At 44.1% G+C, this 26,563-nt stretch overlaps 1 protein-coding gene across 1 annotated transcript in view; it reads left to right on the top strand.

Moving 5' to 3' along the window:
• Positions 1 to 18,617: 18,617 nt before the first annotated feature.
• LOC126419829 (eclosion hormone-like) overlaps positions 18,618 to 26,563 on the top strand; it is a 45,569-nt gene continuing 37,623 nt past the window's right edge. Inside the window, exon 1 of the mRNA XM_050087061.1 lies at positions 18,618 to 18,651. The gene's annotated coding sequence lies outside the window, so the exon portion shown is untranslated. The remainder of the gene's footprint in view (positions 18,652 to 26,563) is intronic.

Here is a 26,563-nt window from a genome sequence, read left to right as displayed (position 1 = left end):
TGTATGAGGATATTGAAAGGGTAATGCAGTATGTAAAGGGGGACGAAAATCTAATAGTCATGGGCGACTGGAATGCAGTTGTAGGGGAAGGAGTAGAAGAAAAGGTTAAAAGAGAATATGGGCTTAGGACAAGGAATGAAAGAGGAGAAAGACTAATTGAGTTCTGTAACAAGTTTCAGCTAGTAATAGCGAATACCCTGTTCAAGGATCACAAGAGGAGGAGGTACACTTGTAAAAAACCGGGAGATACGGGAAGATTTCAATTAGACTACATCATGGTCAGACCTCTGTCCGAAATCAGATACTGGATTGTAAGGTGTACCCAGGAGCATATATAGACTCAGATCACAATATAGTAGTGATGAAGAGTAGGCTGAAGTTCAAGACATTAGTCAGGAAGAATCAATACGCAAAGAAGTGGGATACGGAACTACTAAGGAATGACGAGATACGTTTGAAGTTCTCTAACGCTATAGATACAGCAATAAGGAATAGCGCAGTACGTAGTACAGTTGAAGAGGAATGGACATCTCTAAAAAGGGCCATCACGGAAGTTGGGAAGGAAAACATAGGTACAAAGAAGGTAGCTGCGAAGAAACCATGGGTAACAGAAGAAATACTTCAGTTGATTAATGAAAGGAGGAAGTACAAACATGTTCCGGGAAAATCAGGAATACAGAAGTACAAGTCGCTGAGGAATGAAATAAATAGGATGTGCAGGAAAGCTAAGAAGAAATGGCTGCAGGAAAAATGTGAAGACATCGAAAAAGATATGATTGTCGGAAGGACAGACTCAGCATACAGGAAAGTCAAAACAACCTTTGGTGACATTAAGAGCAACGGTGGTAACATTATGAGTGCAACGGGAATTCCACTGTTAAATGCAGAGGAGAGAGCAGATAGGTGGAAAGAATACATTGAAAGCCTCTATGAGGGTGACGATTTGTCTGATGTGATAGAAGAAGAAACAGGAGTCGATTTAGAAGAGATGGGGGATCCAGTATTAGAATCGGAATTTAAAAGAGCTTTGGAGGACTTACGGTCAAAGAAGGCAGAAGGGATAAATAACATTCCATCAGAATTTCTAAAATCATTGGGGGAAGTGGCAACAAAACGACTATTCACGTTGGTGTGTAGAACATATGAGTCTGGCGACATACCATCTGACGTTCGGAAAAGCATCATCCACACAATTCCGAAAACGGCAAGAGCTGACAAGTGCGAGAATTATGGCACAATCAGCTTAACAGCTCATGCATCGAAGCTGCTTACAAGAATAATATACGGAAGAATGGAAAAGAAAATTGAGAATGCGCTAGGTGACGATCAGTTTGGCTTTAGGAAAAGTAAAGGGACGAGAGAGGCAATTCTGACGTTACGGCTAATAATGGAAGCAAGGCTAAAGAAAAATCAAGACACTTTCATAGAATTTGTCGACCTGGAAAAAGCGTTCAACAATATAAAATGGTGCAAGCTGTTCGAGATTCTGAAAAAAGTAGGGGTAAGCTATAGGGAGAGACGGGTCATATACAATATGTACAACAACCAAGAGGGAATAATAAGAGTGGACGATCAGGATCGAAGTGCTCGTATTAAGAAGGGTGTAAGACAAGGCTGTAGGCTTTCGCCCCTACTCTTCAATCTGTACATCGAGGAAGCAATGATGGAAATAAAAGAAAGGTTCAGGAGTGGAATTAAAATACAAGGTGAAAGGATATCAATGATACGATTCGCTGATGACATTGCTATCCTGAGTGAAAGTGAAGAAGAATTAAATGATCTGCTGAACGGAATGAACAGTCTAATGAGTACACAGTATGGTTTTAGAGTAAATCGGAGAAAGACGAAGGTAATGAGAAGTGGTAGAAATGAGAACAGCGAGAAACTTAACATCAGGATTGATGGTCACGAAGTCAATGAAGTTAAGGAATTCTGCTACCTAGGCAGTAAAATAACCAATGACGGACGGAGCAAGGAGGACATCAAAAGCAGACTCGCTATGGCAAAAAAGGCGTTTCTGGCCAAGAGAAGTCTACTAATATCAAATACCGACCTTAATTTGAGGAAGAGATTTCTGAGGATGTACGTCTGGAGTACAGCATTGTATGGTAGTGAAACATGGACTGTGGGAAAACCGGAACAGAAGAGAATCGAAGCATTTGAGATGTGGTGCTATAGACGAATGTTGAAAATTAGGTGGACTGATAAGTTAAGGAATGAGGAGGTTCTACGCAGAATCGGAGAGGAAAGGAATATGTGGAAAACACTGATAAGGAGAAGGGACAGGATGATAGGACATCTGCTAAGACATGAGGGGATGACTTCCATGGTACTAGAGGGAGCTGTAGGAAAGGAATTCGTGGCGGGCCGCATCAAACAAGTCAGTAGACTGATGACAAAAAAAAAAAAAAAAACTGCTGCTTCAATTCGTGACACTTTTACAGACAATATGCACATATATCACTGAATGTAAGTGCAAAACTATATCATTACACGCCACATAATCGTGGAGATATGACAATGAGATGCGTGAAAAACTGCCGCATCGTGCATGACTGATTTGCTTCAAATTTTTACTGCTCTGTTCTCATAAACGTTCTAACAAACATAATCTACATATTTTTTTAATGTATGTAGATACACTACTTGTAGGGGGAACGTTCTTAATATGAATCAAACAATTTCTTGCCTGATATACTATAAGTTTTTACATGATACACTAATAAATACTCAGAAGACATTGGCTATGTATTTTTTTTCAAGCACCTTATACAAGGCGGGCTGTTAGCAGCATACTACGCTGCTCTTCAGCCGTGAGTGGTACAATAATATGACATACAGGGGGCACAGATAATACAATAAAAACGGCGGGCAAAAAACTGTAGATACGATAACAATAAACATGAAGCCGTTCACGCTGGACGAGAAAAAACACTAACACTTGTTGACACGGCGCACATAACATGGATGACTGCGACGGCACACGTGAGCAGTGGTGGCGTGACGGCGAAAGAACACTAAACACAAAACGAAGGCGCACACACACACAAGACGCTGATGGCGATGATCTCCGGCGCGCGAATGTCCACTGAGCGTGTACGAGTCCGGTGACCTGCCAAGAGAGGAGGAGGGGGTGTGTATGTATCTTTTAATGCAATAATGTACATGCTTTCTTTCAAGACCAACAGTGAGAAAGAAAGTGCAGTGCTGCGAAAGTGTGCGGTTTCCCTTACTTTCTCGCAGTCAGTTTTAACTATGATAACAGGGCATTTAAACCATTAGATAAATTGTTCTTCCCATACTTATACAGGGTGTCCATTGATATCTCACGAAATAATCATCAAACGAAAAAACTACAAAGAACAAAACTCGTCTACCTTGAAGGGGGAAACCAGATGGCGCTATGGTTGGCCCCCTAGATGGCGCTGCCGTAGGTAAAACGGTTATCAAGTGCGGTTTTTTTTTTTTTTAAATAGGAACCCCCATTACATATTTGTGTAATACTTAAAGAAATATGAATGTATTAGTTAGACCACTTTTTTCGCTTTGTAATAGATGGCTCTGTAATAGTCACAAACTTATAAGTACGTGGTATCACGTAAGATTCCACCAGTGCGGACGGTATTTGCTTCGTGATACATTACTCGTGTTAAAATGGACCGTCTACCAATTGCGTAAAAGGTCGACATCGTGTTGATATATGGCTATTGTGATCAAAAGCCTAACGGGCATGTGCTATGTATGCTGCTCGGTATCCTGGACATCATCCAAGTGTCCGGACCGTTCGCCGGATAGTTACGTTATTTAAGGAAACAGCAAGTGTTCAGCCACATGTGAAACGTCAACCACGACCTGCAGCAGATGATGTGCCCAAGTAGGTGTTTTAGCTGCTGTCGCGGCTAATCCGCACATCAGTAGCAGACAAATTGCGCGAGAATCGGGAATCTCAAAAACGTCGGTGTTGAGAATGCTACAACAACATCGATTGCACTCGTACCATATTTCTGTGCACCAGGAATTGCATGGCGACGACTTTGAACATCGTGTACAGTTCTGCCACTGAGCACAAGAGAAATTACAGGACGATGACAGATTTTTTGCACGCGTTCTATTTAGCGACGAAGCGTTATTCACCAACAGCGGTACGTAAACCGGCATAATACGCACTACTGGGCAACGGAAAATCCACGATGGCTGCGACAAGTGGAAAATCAGCGACCTTGGCGGGTTCATGTATGGTGCGGCGTTATGGGAGGAAGGATAATTGGCACCCATTTTATCGATGGCAATGTAAATGGTGCAGGTATACTGATTTCCTACTTAATGTTCTACCGATGTTACTACAAGATGTTTCACTGAATGACAGAATGGCGATGTACTTCCAACATGATGGATTCCGGCACATAGCTCGCGTGCGGTTGAAGTGCTATTGAATAGCATATTTCATGACAGGTGGATTGGTCGTCGAAGCACCGTACCATGGCCCGAACGTTCACCAGGTCTGACGTCCCCGGATTTCTTTCTGTGAGGAAAGTTGAAGGATATTTGCTATCGTGATCCACCGACACACGCCTGACAACATGCGTCAGCGCATTGTCAATGCATGTGCGAACATTACGGAAGGCTAACTACTCGCTGTTGAGAGGAATGTCGTTACACGTACTGCCAAATGCATTGAGGTTGACGGACGTCATTTTGAGCATTTATTGCATTAATGTGGTATTTACAGGTAATCAAGCTGTAACAGTATGCGTTCTCAGAAATGATAAGTTCACAAAGGTACAGGGTGTTTCAAAAATGACCGGTATATTTGAAACGGCAATAAAAACTAAACGAGCAGCGATAGAAATACACCGTTTGTTGCAATATGCTTGGGACAACAGTACATTTTCAGGCAGACAAACTTTCGAAATTACAGTAGTTACAATTTTCAACAACAGATGACGCTGCGGTCTGGGAAACTCTTTAGTACGATGTTTTCTACATATCCACCATGCGTAGCAATAATATGGCGTAGTCTCTGAATGAAATTACCCGAAACCTTTGACAACGTGTCTGGCGGAATGGGTTCACATGCAGATGAGATGTACTGCTTCAGCTGTTCATTTGTTTCTGGATTCTGGCGGTACACCTGGTCTTTCAAGCGTCCCGACAGAAAGAAGTCACAGAGGTTCATGTCTGGCGAATAGGGAGGCCAATCCACGCCGCCTCCTGTATGTTTCGGATAGCCCAAAGCAATCACACGATCATCGAAATATTCATTCAGGAAATTAAAGACGTCGGCCGTGCGATGTGGCCGGGCACCATCTTGCATAAACCACGAGGTGTTCGCAGTGTCGTCTAAGGCAGTTTGTGCCGCCACAAATTCACGAAGAATGTCCAGATAGCGTGATGCAGTAATCGTTTCGGATCTGAAAAATGGGCCAATGATTCCTTTGGAAGAAATGGCGGCCCAGACCAGTACTTTTTGAGGATGCAGGGACGATGGGACTGCAACATGGGGCTTTTCGGTTCCCCATATGCGCCAGTTCTGTTTATTGACGAAGCCGTCCAGGTAAAAATAAGCTTCGTCAGTAAACCAAATGCTGCCCACATGCATATCGCCGTCATCAATCCTGTGCACTATATCGTTAGCGAATGTCTCTCGTGCAGCAATGGTAGCGGCGCTGAGGGGTTGCCGCGTTTGAATTTTGTATGGATAGAGGTGTAAACTCTGGCGCATGAGACGATACGTGGACGTTGGCGTCATTTGGACCGCAGCTGCAACACGGCGAACGGAAACCCGAGGCCGCTGTTGGATCACCTGCTGCACTAGCTTCGCGTTGCCCTCTGTGGTTGCCGTACGCGGTCGCCCTACCTTTCCAGCACGTTCATCCGTCACGTTCCCAGTCCGTTGAAATTTTTCAAAGAGGTTCTTTATTGTATCGCTTTTCGGTCCTTTGGTTACATTAAACCTCCGTTGAAAACTTCGTCTTGTTGCAACAACACTGTGTTCTAGGCGGTGGAATTCCAACACCAGAAAAATCCTCTGTTCTAAGGAATAAACCATGTTGTCCACAGCACACTTGCACGTTGTGAACAGCACACGCTTACAGCAGAAAGACGACGTACAGAATGGCGCACCCACAGACTGCGTTGTCTTCTATATCTTTCACATCACTTGCAGCGCCATCTGTTGTTGAAAATTGTAACTACTGTAATTTCGAAAGTTTGTCCGCCTGAAAATGTACTGTTGTCCCAAGCATATTGCAACAAACGGTGTATTTCTATCGCTGCTCGTTTAGTTTTTATTGCCGTTTCAAATATACCGGTCATTTTTGAAACACCCTGTACATGTATCACTTTGGAACAACAGAAATAAAACGTTCAAATGTGTTGTGTTGGTAGAAGAGCCAACGCCGTGTTACTAGTGCAGGCCGAAATGCACGCGTTTTAGCTCACACAGGCTGGCGTGAGGAAGGAAGAACTATACTGACGTGAGGTCTGGAACATCACAAGGAATTAGAATTCAGAAAGCAGACGTAATTAGTTTGATACTTAACTTTAATCCATTAATGATGAACTTCGCTCTTGACGGTACATGATTCACAATATTATCTGTTCAGAATACATTCATAGTAACTGAATATGGCGCCTTGCTCGGTCGTAGCAAATGACGTAGCTGAAGGCTATGCTAAACTGTCGTCTCTGCAAATGAGACTGTGTATAGACACTGACCCATCGCTAGCAAAGTCGGCTGTGCAACTGGGGCGAGTGTTAGGGAGTCTCTCTAGACTAGACCTGCCGTGTGGCGGCGCTCAGTCTGCAATCACTGATAGTGGTGACACGCGGGTCCAACGTATACTAACGGACCGTGGCCGATTTAAAGGCTACCACCTAGCAAGTGTGGTGTCTGGCGGTGACACCACAAAATGCATCTACATTTTTTTAAAAATTTAAACGACCTACCTGTTACCAACTGTTCGTCTAAAATTGTGAGCCAATGTTTGTGACTATTACAGCGCCATCTATCACAAAGCGAAAAAAGTGGTCCAACTAAAACATTCATATTTCTTTACGTAGTACACGAATATGTAATAAAAATGGGGTTCCTACTTTAAAAAACGCAGTTGATATCCGTTTGACCTACGACAGCGCCATATAGTGGGCCAACCATAGCGCCATCTGGTTTCCCCCTTCAAGCTAGACAACTTTTGTTCTTTGTAGTTTTTTCGTTTGACGCTTATTTCGTGAGATATTTGGCCCGGTCACGATCAGTGGACCACCCTGTATATACTATGTCCTTATTCGTTTTTAACAGAAAACGGCAAAGCTGTATTTATGGCATATTGGCTTGCGATTAGCATATCACTACAAAATGTAAACTGTCTGAAACTTTGTAATCCTATCCGTTTGCAGATTAAATTCTGTATGAAATAGTCATTGAAACTTCTTTCGTCGCTGACCCAGCACAAGGAGAGGTCTCCCTTATACCATTTATACCAACCAATTTACCCATTCATTTTAAGCGACTTCACTTTGCAATCAAGGTTTCGTCTTTGTAATCCTATCCGTTTGCAGATTAAATTCTGTATGAAATAGTCATTGAAACTTCTTTCGTCGCTGACCCAGCACAAGGAGAGGTCTCCCTTATACCATTTATACCAACCAATTTACCCATTCATTTTAAGCGACTTCACTTTGCAATCAAGGTTTCGTTGTCAATAACAATAAACACCCCCCCCCCCCCCCCCCTCGGATTAACCATTCGCCTTGCCGTCGGTGGGGTTGCTTGCGTGCCTCAGCGATACAGATAGCCGTGCCGTAGGTACAACCACAACGGAGGGGTATCTGTTGAGAGTCCAGAGGAACGTGAGGTTCCTGAAGAGAGGCAGCAGCTTTTCAGTAGTTGCAGGGGCAACAGTCTGGATGATTGACTGACCTGGCCTTGTAATGTCAACCAAGATGATCTTGCTGTGTTGGTACTGCGAACAGCTGAAAGCAAGGGGAAACTACAACCGTGATTTTCCCCCCAGGACATGGTGCTCTACTGTATGGTTAAATGATGATGGCGCCCTCTTGGGTAAAATATTCCGGAGGCAAAATAGTTCCTCATTTGCATTTCCGGTGGGGGGGGGGGACTACTCTGGAGGGTGTCGTCATCAGGAGAAGCAAAACTGGCACTCTACGGATCGGAGCGTGGAATGTTAGAGACTTTAATCGGGCAGGTAAGTTAGAAAATTTAAAAAGGTAAATGAAGAGACTGAAGACAGATGTAGTGGGAATTGGTGAAGTTCGGTGGCAGGAGGAACAGGATTTCTGGTCAGATGAATACAGTGTTATAAATACAAAATCAAATAGGGGCAATACAGGAGTACGTTAAATAACGAATAAGAATACGGGAATGCGGGTAAGCTACTATGAACAGCATAGGGAACGTATTTTCGTAGCCAAGACAGACACGAAGCCCACGCCTACCACAGTAGTACACATTTACATGTCAACTAGATCCGCAGACGACGAGGAGATTGAAGAAATGAATGATGAGATAAAAGAAATTATTCAGATAGTTAAAGGAGATGAAAATTTATTCTCGATGGGGACTGGAATTCGATAGTAGGAAAAGGAACAGAAGAAAACATAGTTGGTGAATGTGGACGTGGGAAAAGGAATGAAAGGGGAAGCCGCCTGGTAGAATTTTGCACAGAACTTAATTCAATCATTACTGACATTTCGTTTAAAAGTCATAAAAGAAGGCTGTATACGTGGCAGAGCCCTGTAGACACTGGGAAGGCATCAGATTGATTATACAATGGTTAAAAAAATGGCTCTGAGCTCTATGGGACTTAACATCGGTGGTCATCAGTCCCCTAGAACTTAGAACTACTTAAACCTAACTAACCTAAGGACATCACACACATCCATGCCCGAGGCAGGATTCGAACCTGTGACCGTAGCAGTCGCGCGGTTCCGGACTGAGCGCCTAGAATCGCGAGACCACCGCGGCCGGCATACAATGGTTAGACAGAGATTTAGGACCCATATTTTGAATTGTAAGACATGTCCAGGGCACTCTAACCACAATTTATTGGTTATGAACTGTAGATGAAACTTCAAGATTTTGGATTAATGTTGGAAATTAAGGACCTGTATAACTTGAAAGAATCAAAGGTTTTTGGTAGCTTCAAAGAGAGCGTTATATTAAGGTTGACTAGAACAGAGGAAAGGAATACAGTAGAAGACGAATGGGCAGCCTTAAGCGATGAAATAGTAAAGGGAGCAGAGAATCAAAAAGGGTAAAAAGACAAGGCCTAGTAGGAATCCCAGGATAACACAAGAGAGATTTCAGTGATGAAAGGAGAAAATTTAAAAATGCAACAAATGAAGCAGGCGAAAGGGGATATAAACTTTTAAAAAATGAGATTGGCAGGAATTGCAAAACTGCTAAGCAGGAATAGCTAGAGGATAAATGATAGGATATAGAAGCATATTTCACCGCCCACAATAAAATTAAAGAGGCCTTTGACAAAAAGAGAAGCAGCTGTATGAATATCAGGAACTCAGACGGAAAACCAGTCCTAAGCAAAGAAGGCCAAGCTGATACGTGGAAGGAGAATATAGGGGGTCTATACAAGGGAAATGAAAGTAAGATTACAGCAAGGGAAGTGGACGTAGATAAAGATGAAACGGGAGATATGATACTGTGAGAAGAATTTGACGAAGCTCTGAAAGATCTAAGTCCATCCGTCAGAACTACTGATAGCCCTGCCGGCCGGAGTGGCCGAGCGGTTCTAGGCGCTACAGTCTGGAACCGCGCGACCGCTGCGGTCGCAGGTTCGAATCCTGCCTCGGGCATGGATGTGTGTGATGTCGTTAGGTTAGTTAGGTTTAAGTAGTTCTGAGTTCTATGGGACTGATGACCTCAGAAGTTAAGTCCCATAGTGCTCAGAGCCATTTGAACCATTTACTGATAGCCTTGGGAGAGCCAGCCAAGACAATACTCTTCCATGTGGCACGCAAAATGTATGAGATAGATGAAATACCCTCAGATCTCAAGAATAAAATAGTAACTCCAATTCCAAAGAAACCAGTTGCTAACATTTGTGAAAATTTTCGAACAATCATTTTAATAAGTCACGGTTGCAAAATACTGTCACGAATTCTTTGGTGAAGAATGGAAAAACTGGTAGAAGCCGACCTCATGGGAGATTCGGTTTGGATTACAGAGAAATGTAGGAACACGCGAGGCAATACTGACCCTATGACTTATCTTAGAAGATAGGCTAAGTAAAAGCAAAGCTATATTTATAGCATTTGTGGACTTAGAGAAAAGTTTTGACAATGTTGACTGGTATGCTCTCTATGAAATTTTGAAGGTAACAGGTGGAAAATGAAGGGGGGGGGGGGGCGAAGCGCTGCTTGCAGCTGGTACAGAAACCATACGGCAGTCATAAGAACTGACGGGCATGAAAGGGAAGCACTGGTTGAGAAGGAAGTGAGACGGGGCTGTAGACTATCGTCGATGTTATACAATATATACATTGAACAAGCAGTAAAAGAAATCGAAGAAAAATTTGGAGCAGGAATTAAAGTTCAGGGAGAAGAAGTAAAAACTTTGAAGTTTGCCGATGACATTGTAATTATGTCAGAGACAGCAAAGGACTTAAAAGAGCGATTTAACGGAATGGACAGTGTCTTGAAAGGAGGATGTAAGCCGAACATGAACAAAAGCAAAATAAGGATAATAGAATGTAGTCGAATTAAATCAGGTGATGCTAAGGGAATTACATAAGGAAACGAGACACTTAAAGTAGTAGATCAGTTTTGCTGTTTGGGAGCAAAATAACTGATGATGGCCGAAGTAGAGAAGATCCTTTATTGTATGATTATATGATAGCGGAACAAACACTGGTAGCAGTTACTTCTGTAAAATATCTGGGAGTATGCGTACGGAACGATTTGAAGTGGAATGATCATATAAAACTAATTGTTGGTAAGGCGGGTACCAGGTTGAGATTCATTGGGAGAGTGCTTAGAAAATGTAGTCCATCAACAAAGGAGGTGGCTTACAAAACACTCGTTCGACCTATACTTGAGTATTGCTCATCAGTGAAGGGATCCGTACCAGGTCGGGTTGACGGAGGAGATAGAGAAGATCCAAAGAAGAGCGGCGCGTTTCGTCACTGGGTTATTTGGTAACCGTGATAGCGTTACGGAGATGTTTAATAAACTCAAGTGGCAGACTCTGCAAGAGAGACGCTCTGCATCGCGGTGTAGCTTGCTCGCCAGGTTTCGAGAGGGTGCGTTTCTGGATGAGGTATCGAATATATTGCTTCCCCCTACTTATACTTCCCGAGGAGATCACGAATGTAAAATTAGAGAGATTAGAGCGCGCACGGAGGCTTTCAGACAGTCGTTCTTCCCGCGAACCATACGCGACTGGAACAGGAAAGGGAGGTAATGACAGTGGCACGTAAAGTGCCCTCCGCCACACACCGTTGGGTGGCTTGCGGAGTATCAATGTAGATGTAGATGTAGATGTAGATACATAATGTAGACTGGCAATGGTAAGAAAAGCATTTCTCAAGAAGAGAAATTTGTTAACAACGAAGTATTACGAAGTCCTTTCTGAAGGTCAAAGGGACTGTGTTGCTGCAGAAAAATGCTGAAGATTAGGTGAGTCGATCATGCAACTAATGAGGAGTTACTGATCAGAATTGGGGAGACAAAGAATTTGTGTCACTACCTGACTAGAAGAAGGGATCGGTTCATAGGACACATTCTGGGACATCAAGGGATCACCAGTTTAGTATTGGAGGGAAGTCTGGGTGGTAAAAATCATAGAATAGAATATATGAATACAGTAAGCAGAGTCAGAATGATATAGGTTTCTGTAGTTATTCAGAGATGAAGAGGCTCCGCACAAGATAGAGTAATATGGATAGCTGCATCAAACCAGTCTTTGGCCTGAAGACCAGAATAGCAATAATAAACAAGGTCAAGTTCACAGAGAGTGGGGAAGATCTGATGGACAGAGATTGGGGGATACAAATTATCATAGAATGGGGTGCAGGATGAGACAGACAGAGAGACAGGGAACTGATATGTGTGAGGAAGAGGTGGATAGAGAGAGGAGGCAGGAAGTGGTGGAGTGAAAAAGGTGGCAGGGAAGGTGCAAAAGCCGCGCAGGATAAGCCGAGTGGTCTTAGGCACTGCAATCATGGACTGTGTGGCTGGTCCCGACGGAGGTTCGAGTCCTCCCTCGGGCATGGGTGTGTGTGTTTGTCCTTAGGATAATGTAGGTTAAGTAGTGTGTAAGCTTAGGGACTGTTGACCTTAGCAGTTGAGTCTCATACGATTTAACACACATTTGAACATTTTTTGAAGGTGCAACACGAAGTGAAGGAGATGTTGGACCGAGAGAGGAGGAAAAGGAGATTGGTATGTGTATAAATGTGGTGAAGATGGGTAGGTCACATAACTAATGAAGAGGTATTGAATAGAATTGGAGAGAAGAGAAATTTGTGGCACAACTTGCAGAAGGGATCGGTTGGTGGAGCATATTCTGATGCATCAAGGTATCACCAATTTAGTATTGGAGGGCAGCGTGGAGGGTAAAAATCGTAGAGGGAGACCAAGAGATGAATACACTAAACAGATTCAGAAGGATGTAGGTACTGTGAGATGAAGAAGCTTGCACAGGATAGAGTAGCATGGAGAGCTGCATCAAACCAGTCTCAGGACTGAAGACCACAACAAACAATCCATTTCCCTTGCATATTTTGCAAAGTATTGACATATTTGCTAGCGTATACACACACACACACACACACACACACACACATATATATATATATATATATATATATATATATATATATATATATATATATACTCCTGGAAATTGAAATAAGAACACCGTGAATTCATTGTCCCAGGAAGGGGAAACTTTATTGACACATTCCTGGGGTCAGATACATCACATGATCACACTGACAGAACCACAGGCACATAGACACAGACAACAGAGCATGCACAATGTCGGCACTAGTACAGTGTATATTCACCTTTCGCAGCAATGCAGGCTGCTATTCTCCCATGGAGACGATCGTAGAGATGCTGGATGTAGTCCTGTGGAACGGCTTGCCATGCCATTTCCACCTGGCTCCTCAGTTGGACCAGCGTTCGTGCTGGACGTGCAGACCGCGTGAGACGACGCTTCATCCAGTCCCAAATATGCTCAATGGGGGACAGATCCGGAGATCTTGCTGGCCAGGGTAGTTGACGTACACCTTCTAGAGCACGTTGGGTGGCACGGGATACATGCGGACGTGCATTGTCCTGTTGGAACAGCAAGTTCCCTTGCCGGTCTAGGAATGGTAGAACGATGGGTTCGATGACGGTTTGGATGTATCGTGCACTATTCAGTGTACCCTCGACGATCACCAATGGTGTACGGCCAGTGTAGGAGGTCGCTCCCCACACCATGATGCCGGGTGTTGGCCCTGTGTGCCTCGGTCGTATGCAGTCCTGATTGTGGCGCTCACCTGCACGGCGCCAAACACGCATACGACCATCATTGGCACCAAGGCAGAAGCGACTCTCATCGCTGAAGACGACACGTCTACATTCGTCCCTCCATTCACGCCTGTCGCGACACCACTGGAGGCGGGCTGCACGATGTTGGGGTGTGAGCGGAAGACGGCCTAACGGTGTGCGGGACCGTAGCCCAGCTTCATGGAGACGGTTGCGAATGGTCCTCGCCGATACCCCAGGAGCAACAGTGTCCCTAATTTGCTGGGAAGTGGCGGTGCGGTCCCCTACGGCACTGCGTAGGATCCTACGGTCTTGGCGTGCATCAGTGCGTCGTTGCGGTCCGGTCCCAGGTCGACGGGCACGTGCACCTTCCGCCGACCACTGGCGACAACATCGATGTACTGTGGAGACCTCACACCCCACGTGTTGAGCAATTCGGCGGTACGTCCACCCGGCCTCCCGCATGCCCACTATACGCCCTCGCTCAAAGTCCGTCAACTGCACATACGGTTCACGTCCACGCTGTCGCGGCATGCTACCAGTGTTAAAGACTGCGATGGAGCTCCGTATGCCACGGCAAACTGGCTGACACTGACGGCGGCGGTGCACAAATGCTGCGCAGCTAGCGCCATTCGACGGCCAACAGCGCGGTTCCTGGTGTGTCCGCTGTGCCGTGCGTGTGATCATTGCTTGTACAGCCCTCTCGCAGTGTCCGGAGCAAGTATGGTGTGTCTGACACACCGGTGTCAATGTGTTCTTTTTTCCATTTCCAGGAGTATATATATATATATATATATATATATATATATATTAGCCTTTCCTTCATGGCTTCGCAAATGTGTGTGTTCAACACACATACTGAATACACCTTCTCCTCCATTCCATGTCTCCACATCTTCTTCCCTCTGTCTGTCGATCTTATCCTCCCACCTCTACCGATCTGTCTCCTCCTTCCCACGCCCACAGTCTCTTCATTTCCTCCTCCAGCTCTCTTTTTCCATTTCCTCCACCCCCTCTCTGTAACCGCATCTTCCTCTCCACTCCCTCCTCCTTCCCCTCTGTCTTTCCATGTCTGCCTCTGACTCTTCGTTTCCAATCTGCCGTCCCGCATCTCCCATTCCTCCCTGTCCAGTTCCCCCCCCCCCCCCCTGTTGTATCCATCCTCTAGCCCACAATTTCAACCTGTCCAGTGTCATGCTCAATGGTACATATTAGCTCAGCAATACAGTTCAATCAAGCAGACTAATACTACCACCACAACATGCTTATCATGCAGGGCAAGCTACAAATCATGGGCTTTAAAATCATTTACTTTCCCATGAGATAGAGACTGCCATGCAAAGCAAGTCAATGAAGCAGGCTGATACCACTTCAACACATCACACATGGGCATCCTACATGTTGGGGCCCAGAAAACTATATCTTGCCCCTGACATGCAGGCTGCCCTGCAAATCAGATTGATTTGGCAAGTCAATACTGTTCCCACATAGCTTGCCTGTCATGAAGTGCAGACTATATGCCACAGGTTGGATAGATAAATTTTTGCTCATATCTCCACTCCTGTTGAAGGTTGGATGTTATAAAAATGACGGTTCTGATATTCATTAGGTCTGCTGATTCTGTGCAAAATCTGGTTGTAATCGCCTAGGGATTTAGAAGGAGAGTCCAGACATACATACACAGTGATATATATATATATTATATAAATGAAGAAAATTTATTATTATATATTCTTGTTTTTATGTACAATTGACGGAGGATATCGAAAAAGTGCGAAAAAGGGCATTTCGTTTCGTGTTATCACACTATAGAGGTGAGAGTGTCTCTGATATGATACGCGAGTTGGGGTGGCAGTCACTGAAACAAAGGCGGTTTTCTTTGTGGCGAGACCTATTTACGAAATTTCAATCACCAACTTTCTCTTCTGAATGCTTAAATATTTTGTTGACACCCACCTACGTAGAGAGAAATGATCATCATAATAAAATAAGAGAAATCAGAGCTCATACGGAAAGATTTAGGTGTTCCTTTTTCCCCTGCGCCATTTGAGAGTGGAATGCTAGAGAAGTAGTATGAAAATGGTTCGATGAACCCTCTGCCAGGCATTTAAGTGTGAATTGCAGAGTAACCATGTAGATGTAGACTATACCTTGAATCCTCAAAGTAAAACACATTGGCAGTTCCACTTCAAATAAATGAAAAAAGTCAAGATGGTTCTAATGCACATAAATGAACTAAAAGCACTGAGAGATACATTTCAAATGTGCGTGTGTGTGTGTGTGTGTGTGTGTGTGTGTGTGTGTGTATGGTAGTTGCGGGAAAAAACCTTTGGCACCCAATTTTGGGTCTAAATTACGCTAACTGAATAATAAATTATAAAGGGAACATGGCTAAAAGTAGCTGGTAGTAAATTATACTAATTGGATAACAGATCCACCATCTTACGAACTGGGATTGTGTGCGGTTGGTACTTGAGACTAGCATAATAAGCTAGAATCGCGATCGTGAATAAATGCATTTTATTACAGTCCAGACTGTGGATGCTGTATTACAGACACAGTCCCTTTGACTGTTCAGAGATGTCACTAGACGCTCCCAAAGATGTTAACAACCTTGCATGAACAGCGCCTATTAGACAGAGGGTATCCAACAGCCTATCAGTTCCAGTCATTCCACCAGGAAGGAGGTACATGGCTGTTGTTCAACCATGCCTGTACACACCGGTACCTCTAATACCCAGCAGCACGTCCTCTTGCATTGATGCATGCCTGTATTCGTCGTGGCATACTATCCACCAATTCATCAAGGCACTGTTGGTCCAGATTGTCCCACTCCTCAACGGCGATTTGGCATAGATCCCCCAGAGTGGTTGGTGGGTCACATAGTCCATAAACAGCCCTTTTCAATCTATCCCAGGCATGTTCGATAGGGTTCACGTCTGGAGAATAAGCTGGCCACTCTAGTCGAGGAATGTCGTTATCCTGAAGGAAATCATTCAAAATATGTGCATGATGGGGGCGCGAAATGTCGTCCACGAAGACGAATGCCTCGCCAATATGCTGCTGATATGGTTGCACTATCGGTCCGAGAATGGCATTCACGTATCGTACAGCTGTAACGGCGCCTTCCATGACCACCAGCGGCGTACGTCGGCCCCACGTAACGCCACTCCAAAACTGCAGGGAACCTCCACCTTGCTGCACTCTCTGGACAGTGTGTCTAAGGCGTTCAGACCGACCAGTTTGCCTTCAAACACGTCTAGTTGAAGGCATATCATCGGTGAAGAGAATGTGGTGCCAATCCTGAGTGGTCCATTTGGCATGTTATTGGGCCCATCTGTACCGTACTGCATGGTGTTGTGGTTGCAAAGGTAAACCTCGCCATGGACGTCGGGAGTGAAATTGAGCATCATGCAGCCTATTGCGCACAGTTTGAGTCGTGACACGATGTCTTGTGGCTGCACGAACAGCACTTTTCAACATCGTGGCGTTGCTGTCAGGGTGCCGATATCCACGGCAGTAGCAGCCCTTGGGCGGCCTGAGCGAGGCATGTCTTGACAGTTCCTGTCTCTCTGTATCTCTTCCATAACCGAACAACATCGCTTTGGTTCACTCCCAGACGCCTGGACACTTCCCTTGTTGAGAGCCCTTCCTGACACAAAGCAACAATGCGAACGCGCTCGAACCGCGGTATACATAAATTAGAGAACCTTAAAATACTTTTTCAGCAGAAATCGTTGAATAAGCTAAATGAACTATTTAACAACAGCTTCTGGTGATGGAAATAAACACATCAAAAATGTTTTGCATCACTTTCGATCCAGTTCCGGAACCTGTACAGAAAATTGGAATAGAGAGCAACACAAACATCATTTCCACCCTTTTTATTGCTCATGAAGATCACACATTGCATTTTGTACCACCATAGAACGAGACCTTCATACGTGGTGGTCCACATTGCTTTAAATGATTAGTATCATTCTGCCTGATTCTAAGCTAAGCCGTTTATTATTATTTCTATCTTCATAAACACGTGAACATTGCCGACATTAAAAAAAACTGCTGCACATGACTGAGTCCAGCCATGGCTAACCACAAACTCTCCACTACCGTTAACAGAAAAACTGCATATGGCGAATGCCCAGAGATGACACTCAGGAGTCATTTAATGATACCTACTGCAATTATTTTCCGATATAAAATACATTTCGTTCGTAAATGTCACATCACGTTTGTCGACAACAATTATTAGTTTTGTTATTGTACTGAGGTAAAAATTAATAAAACTGACGACAAAACTCCACTCATCATGTATGGGTAGGATCAGTACCAATACACTGTCACGGAATTTGTAAGAAAATATTCCGAGTACAAATTACAAAGTATAATTTGAAATACAACAAATTTATTGAATTTGATTGCAGAAAATGCCAGTTATAAAGGAAAGACGATGAAAACACTAAGTTTCTCTTAATAAAAGATGCAAGAAGCAAAATTTTCAAAAACATAGACAATTTCTCTTGAGTAAATTACATTAACTCATGTAGTCTTAATAGAAATGACCTGCTAGTAAGAAGTGAAGAAAATCTGGCTTGGTGGATCGTGTTCTTCAGTGTAATGAGTGTGACACAATGTCTGGTTGCACTGCGACGTGGAATGTCGTATGTGAAGGGCGCGAATTGGATATTGTACGATGAATTTCTTTTCGGTATCGGTGCTGGTTTCTGTGAAGAAACACGTGTCCGGTAATTTCCTAGGCTGCACGTGAAATGTTTCGCCGAGAGCACAGTTTCCAGGAGGAGGCGCCTTTTATGCTCGAGAAATAAACCGAAATGAGGGTTCGACTGTGTGAATACAGCGGCCCTGCAGCGCTTCTATAACAACGCGCCAGGGGCGTGGCGTGTGTTTTCGTGTGACAGCGGCAAGCAATCCGGGGAAGCATCACAAGCGCTCCTATTGATAAGGGATGGGTGACGAGGGAGGGGAGGGGAAGGGGGGACGCAGAAGACGCGGCGAGGCGGGCTCCACAATGGGCTCCTAGGGTGGGGGTGGTGTAGGACGCGCCGTTATAAAGACGTGGGTCGCAGCTGGTGACGACACACGACAGCACGACTCCACGGTGATCTTCTCCTGTAGGTAAGTCCAGCTGTCCACGTGGGATGGTCAGCAAAAATGACACTCTGTTAGCTACCTGGAAGCTATTTCTGGTAGAACTCTGTTGCATTCGCGAACGGCGCGTGGGATGAATGACTGATTGTCAGTCTCCGTATTAGGTCTAATTTCTCTGGTTTTCTCGTTGTAGCGATTTCAAGAGACGCATGTGACACGAAGTAATGTTTCCGAGTCTTCCCTGGACGTACTCCCTCGTAATTTCAATTGTAAACTCGTAAACTGCAGTGCCTATGTTGTTCTCATGTACTTTGTAGCGTCCTTCAGACACGCATGCGTGATACGAGAATCATATTCGCATTTGTGAATCTCGCTAAACTTTGGCTGCGCTAAACATTGGTGGCCAAAGAAAATTTGTCCCTGGCCGGGACGCGAGACCACATCTCCTCTTAAGAGGGAACGACACGGTGACGGACGAAAATATTGCTCAGGTTCAGGATTTTTTTCTCTGTACTGCAGTGTAGTAAACAAATGAGATTTGCTGCAATGAATAAAACGTACATTGAAGTTTTTGTTGGTATTTTTTATTGAAAAATATTAATATCTTCACTGTGTAAATGGGATTTTCCCGAGGCAGCTCTCAAAGGACGTAGATCGACGGTTGTCGCTGTAACTCCGATTGCGGTTATCTGAAACATGAAATTGACATATCACCCTTATCCTTACAGTTGTAATTCTAGTTCATCGCAGAGATTTTCAAATATGTATATATATGGGAAAGCTATAGATATTTGAAAAAAATGGCCATTTTCTGGACCCCTCTTTTTTGGCCAAAAAATACTATACATCGACATCGACTACGATGAACTGAAGAGAATTCAATTTGCTTCAAGAGAAACCAAAAATCGTTAAAATTGGATGAAAGTGGTAGTGTGCGTGACCATCCCGAAAAACATGGTTTTGAGAAAAACGCGTTTAAACAAAAAATAGCGGGCGATACCTGAAGCTTGTGGGATATAATTGATGCCTGGTCCATAATAACTATCTCCCCGGGTAGTGGATGACCGCTTTCAATTACTTTGACCTGATAAGTCCTCATTTTTGTCCACAAAGCCCTTTTCGTCGCTGATCGCATGGCCGCTAGCGTCTCTGTCTTTACAGAACCGGCGCATTTCATCGCTGATTTTGATTTGAAGGGCATTTAGTACGTGCATTAATGCAGTATGGCCTACATTGAGTAGATATACAACAAAATTTGAAGCAATGTTGACAATTTCGTTTCTGCCGGATGTTATTTTTTGAACGCATCTCCAAATGAGACTATTGAAACTTTCGTCCACATTTTGAGTAAAACCGCCCAAACGGCATTCCAGTAAATCAGATTTACTCAAATCGGTATAAATACGGAGAGTGAGCGCGAAACCGGTTCTCTAACGCCGAGCCGTGTCGTGCACGCCGGCCGTGGTGGCCGAGCGGTTCTAGGCCCTACATTCTGGAACCTCCCAACCGCTACGGTCGCAGGTTCGAATCCTACCCCGGACATGGATGTGTGTGATGTCCTTAGGTTAGTTAGGTTTAAGTAGTTCTAAGTTCTAGCGGACTGATGACCTCAGATGTTAAGTCCCATAGTGCTCAGAGCCATTTGAACCATTTGTCGTGCACGCTTCTTTACTTTACGGGGTTCGCTCATAATATTTTGAGGAATAATTCTTCAATGTATATACATTCGAATTCCGTAATATAAAATTTCGAATTTTTTCGACCGTCGCCCTGCCGTTTCCCCTTAACGCGATCTGTCGCTTTAACCGCCACAGCAACCACTGTGTGCTCCCTAGACCAGCTCATACTTCCGTACGTGACACCTTTCGTCTATATCGTATACTGGCACTGGGAGTCCCGTACAGGACATTCTAAAGACCATTACAACAACACAGGCTCTACAAGTTAGTATTTCATGCCTAATAACTGGCCTTCGAGTTTAAACGTACGGGTTTTGAATGAGGTTTTCACTCTACAGTGGAGTGTGCGCTGATATGAAACTTCCTGGCAGATTAAAGCTGTGTGCCGGAAAGAGACTCGAACTCGGGACCTTTGCATTTCGCGGGCAAGTGCTCTACCGTCTGAGCTACCAAAACAGGACTCGCCCCCGTCCTGCAGTTCTTCCCCGTACGGGACTCGCGGTATCTGTGCAAGTGTAGGATTTGGACGAATGTGGTGACGTATGGAAGTCTGGGTCGGCCAGGGGAGAGTGCTCGGGTGACCGAGGCTGTCAAGGCGGCCTCTATCGTCAAGCAGGAGATGAGGGTTCTAGTTTCTGCCAGGCACAAATACACTACTGGCCATTAAAATTGCTACACCAAGAAGAAATGCAGGTGATAAACGGGTATTCATTGGACAAATATATTATACTAGAACTGACATGGGATTACATTTTCAAGCAATTTCGGTGCATAGATCCTGAGAAATCAGAACCCAGAACAACCATCTCTGGCCGAAATAACGGCCTTGATACGCCTGGGCATTGAGTCAAACAGAGCTTGGATGGCGTGTACAGGTACAGCTGCCCATGCAGCTTCAACACGATACCACAGTTTATCAAAAGTGGTGACTGGCGTATTGTGACGAGCCAGTTACTCGGCCACCACTGACCAAACGTTTTCAATTGGTGAGAGATTTGGAGAATGTGCTGGCCAGGGCAGCAGTCTAACGTTCTCTGTTTCAAGAAAGGCCCGTACAGGACCTGCAACATGCGGTCGTGCGTTATCCTGCTGAAATGTACAGTTTCGCAGTGATCGAATGAAGGGTAGTGCCACGGGTCGTAACACATCTGAAATGTAACGTCCTCTGTTCAAAGTACCGTCAATGCGAACAAGAGGTGACCGAGACGTGTAACCAATGGCATCCCATACCATCACGCCGGGTGATACGCCGGGTGATACGACGACGAATACACGCTTCCAATGTGCGTTCACAGCGATGTCGCCAAAAGCTGTATACAGAACATTGATTCATCCGAAAAAATGACGTTTTGCCATTCGTGCCCCCGGGTTCGTCGCTGAGGCGCTCCTGTCTGTGATGAGCGTCAAGGGTAACCGCAGCCATGGTCTCCGAGCTGATAGTCCATGCTGCTGCAAACGTCGTCGAACTGTTCGTGCAGATGGTTGTTGTCTTGCAAAAGTCCCCATCTGTCAAAATGGCTCTGAGCACTATGGGACAACTTCTGTGGTCGCCTAGAACTTAGAACTACTTAAACCTAACTAACCTAAGGACATCACACACATCCATGCCTGAGGCAGGATTCGAACCTGCGATCGTAGCGGTCACGCGGTTCCAGACTGAAGCGCCTAGAACCGCACGGTCACACCGGCCGGCCGTCCCCATCTGTCGACTCAGGGATCGAGACGTGGCTGCACGGTCCGTTACAGCCGTGCGGATAAGATGCCTGTCATCTCTATTGCTAGTGATACGAGGCCGCTGGGATCCAGCACGGCGTTCCGTATTACCCTCCTGAACCCACTGATTCCATATTCTGCTAACAGTCATTGGATCTCGACCAACGGAGTAGCAATGTCGCGATACGCTAAACCGCAATCGCGATAGGCTACAATCCGACATTTATCAAAGTCAGAAACGTGATGGTACGCCTTTCTCCTCCTTGCAAGAGGCATCACAACAACGTTTCACCAGGCAACGCCGGTCAACTGCTGTTTGTGTATGAGAAATCGATTGGAAACTTTTCTCATGTCAGCACGTTGTAGGTGTCGCCACCGGCGCCAACCTTGTGTGAATGCTCTGAAAAGCTAATCATTTGTATACCACAGCATCTTCTTCCTGTCGGTTAAATTTCGCGTCTGTAGCACGTCATTTTCGTGGTGTAGCAATTTTAATGGCCAGTGGTGTATTCTTAACCTCTCCGTGTTGAACCGTGCCTCTCCTGTTGCACCTGCCACTGGAGTTTGTTGAGCATCTCCGTAAAGTTCTTACACCGACTAAACCATCCCGCGCCGTTCTTCCACGGTTTTCGTGCTGTCTCTTCTATTCATCCAACCCCGTAAGCATCCCATACCGATGAGCAATGCTCAAGAACCGCCAAAAATAAATATTTCATAGGCCACATATTTCGTGGACGAATTTTGTCTCGTGATTCTTCGAATTAGCCTCGGCCAGGCATCTGATTTTCCTACAGTTTGTTTTACTAGCGCAATTTGAAAATTTCTCGGAACGGAATAGAAAGACGCGACCTACCTCAGCGAAACTTTTTTATTTTTCGTTATAGTCTCCCTGTACACTAATGCATTTGGTTCAGCGACGTTCCAATGCCTTGATCCCATCTCGAAAACTAGTTCTCCAGGCATACAAAATACCCGTCAACTTCCGCAGTCAGTTCTTCGTTTGAAGAGAATCTCCGTCCACCGAGGAAAGTTTTGAGTTTGGGAAAGATGTGGAAGTCTGATGGAACCAGATTACGAAGGCCGGTGTGACAACAATTCGTATCTTAGATAATGTATCTTTGCCATGGCAACGATATTTGTCTGCGGGCGCTCACTGTCTTGTTGAAAAATGACTTTCTTCGTCGCCAAATCTGTTGTCTTTTGCAGTAGTTGGTCCAGGAGATTAACGTAGTATTGTCCCGTAGACTAGTAGAAAGATAATATCAGCAAGATCCTTTTCGCTTTCTAGAAAATTTACGTCACGTCCTTTCCGACCGACAGCATTGCCTTTACATTCTTTGGTGGTGATGAACTAACAGGTTTTCACTGGTTTGACGGTTCTTTTATCTCTGGGGTACCATATTTGACCCAAGTTTCATTTGTAGTCGCAAACCGGTGCAAAAACTCTTGTTGGTTTCTCTGAAGTCGGGTTAAACATCGTTCGGACATTCCCATTCTGATGTTTCTGGTTCCGCGTTAAGAGTTGCGACATCCACCGAGCAGATAATTTTCACATATTCATTTCCACTATTGTAAAGTGTTATTCCTTGTCAGGCGATACCCCTACAGCTTCTCCAATTTCTCTCACTTTCAGTCGGAGATCATCCATGACCATTTTATGCATTTTTGCAACTTAATGGGGTAGTGCCATATCATGGCCGACCACTACGCGGATCATCATCTAAACTGTCCCTACCAAATTTAAACTTGTTTGTCCTCTTGGAAATCACTGTACGAATCTCGATTTTTCCTTCCACACAGTATCAACAATAGAGAGATGTTGTCACCATAGACCTATACCCAGAGCACTGAAGCATCACGTGTAAACTGTAAATGATGAACTGTTATGAGATAACCTCGTTTCTCGAGCGTTAACATTTGGTGGTGATTCGGGGAACTTTTCAAACTGACCTAGTATGTTGTCATTTCACTTTAGGTTACTCCTAGGTATTTTATGGTAGTTACTGTTCCCAGTGATTTGTCGCTAGTGATGTAATCGAACAGTAGTGGATTTCTTCAACTATTACGCACTGTACGTTACATGTATTTACGCTCACAGTCAACTGCCCGTGCATGCAGCAATGGTCGATCCTTTACAGGTCTTCCTGCTGCTCAGGATAGTCTTCTGGCTTGGTACACTTTTATAGCCAATTAGACCGTCCGCGTACATTCTCGTTGAGCTTCCAAGCCACCAGATCATTTACAGTCCGCAATGATCCTATCATACTTCCTTGGCGTACTACTGGAAGCACTTTTACGCCTGTCGATTTTGATGCGATAACAGCGACGATTTGAGTTCTACCTTCAAGAAAGTCCTCAATACAATCAGAAATTTGGTCCAATACTTGGTAAGCATGGCGGCGATATGCACAGCTGCTATGAATCATACTTACAAAACAAAGTGGAAAAGGTTGTGCTGAAAAATTCAGACAGTGCCGGAATGGTAAAAAATTTTGGTGATTGAGAAATAAAATAATCACAATGTGAGTCCCACAGGGTTGAATTTTCGATCCATTCCTATTCCTCATATATGTGATTGACCTTCCACTTAACATTCTGCACGGAAAAATGATACATTTTGCAGACAGTACTAGTGTTACAATAAATCCCATTAGAGAGAAAGCAACATAAGAGTTGGTGAATGATATTTTTCAAAAAAATATTAAGTAGTTCTCTGAAAATGGACTCTCCCTAATATTTTTTTAAAAAAATGTGTGGAAATGTTATGGAACTTAACTGCTAAGGTCTTCAGTCCCTAAGCTTACACACTACTTAACCTAAATTATCCTAAGGACAAACACACACACCCATGCCCGAGGGAGGACTCGAACCTCCGCCGGGCCCAGACGCACAGTCCATGACTGCAGCGCCTTAGACCGCTCTGCTAACTAATATTTTTAAAAGAAACCACACTACATTCATTTTTTACAATAAACAGTCATTCCAACAACGGATGCAAGACATGAGCATGAGTCAGTAAATAGAAAATAACGTTCCAAATTTTTCGGTAAACATATTGATGAAAACTTGAACTGGAAGAAGCATAATATTGAGCCTGTCAAACAATTAAGAATAACTTCTTTTGCTCTTCGCATAATTGCTAATCTTAGAAACAAAACGTATCGACCTCCTGACGTATTTTGCATATTTCTCCTGAATAATATTTTAAGGAGTAATTTTCTAGGGTAGCTCATCACTTAGAAAGACAGTAATGACTGAACAAAAGCGAGCAATAAGAATAATATGTGGTGTTCATCCACCTACTTCATGTATTCGCTAATGAAATTCGTAATAAATAAACAATCGCAATTTGAGAAGAACAGTAATGTCCAAGCCTAGAACACTGATCCTGTAAACTGACTCCGTTCGCATCACTTCCATGAAAGAATCGTCCAAGAGATCTACGGAACATGTAACTAATTAACTATCCTTGTATGTTGTTCATCAAACAACAGTGTGAACCTACTCTCCTTTTAGCCGAGTGGTGCCATACAGCTATTACCTCCTCGATCCGATTCATTATCCAGTCTCCGTCATTCTTCTCTAATACAACGATTCGAAAAGCTTTAATTCTCATATTGTCCATACTGATTATTGTCCATGTTTCACGCCCGTATAGGGTCACACTCCAGAAAAATACTTTCAGAATATGTTTCCAAACACTTAAGCGTACAGGGTGGTCTGAAACAATCTGAAAACCTTATAACAGTGTTGCAGGGTAGATCGTGCTGAAAGTAATTACTTAGAAAAAATTCGATATGTTGCGCCGTTTCCGAGTTAATTAGTTTTAAAGTTAGCCAACTACACTAACTCAAGCGGACCGACAGAGACGGTGTCGCCAAACGTGTTCTTCGTTTGGTTTCCTAAAACCGAACAAGAGAGCGATACAAAAATTGGAATTGGATAGTAGTAAGACTCTGCCTGATCCAATGCCTGAGCAGTCACGTACGCTGTCATCTACGCTAATAGAGTACAACTAAGGACAACTAAGAGTGATTGTATATGGCAGACCGTTTGAATCTGTTCAGCAACAGCATGATCGGCTAACTTAAATGCTAATTAACTAGGAAACGGAGGTACGTTTCGAATTTTCTCTTAACAATTATTTCTCAGCACAACATATCCTGCAACAACAATACAAGCATTCCAGATCGTTTCTAACCACCTCGTATATTCGATTTAACATATTAATCCTATCCAGGTAAGCTTTTCTTGTAAGTGTCATTTTGCATTTGGTAACTTCTATCTTCATTTTATCATCAGCCAGGTTCCCGAGTAAACAGCATATCTGTTATACTATTTTAGTGTTTCATTTCTTAAACTAATTACCCTTCCCGTGTCAGTAGCCGTGCTAAAGCACGTCTGTGCGGCTGACGCACGGTTCGGAGGTAGGCCTATTGGAATCCTGGCGTTAGGTGAAATTATCACTGCCACTATTTGGCCTGCAATGGGATGAGAGATGATGGCGTTACATTCCTGACCACCAGTCTTTGCGTCTGTTTCATGGA

The sequence above is a fragment of the Schistocerca serialis genome, chromosome 9 (assembly GCF_023864345.2).
Source record: "Schistocerca serialis cubense isolate TAMUIC-IGC-003099 chromosome 9, iqSchSeri2.2, whole genome shotgun sequence".
Taxonomy (NCBI): Eukaryota; Metazoa; Arthropoda; class Insecta; order Orthoptera; family Acrididae; genus Schistocerca; species Schistocerca serialis.
Note: the sequence above shows the minus strand (reverse complement) of the source record. Positions and strands in the feature narration are given on the sequence as shown.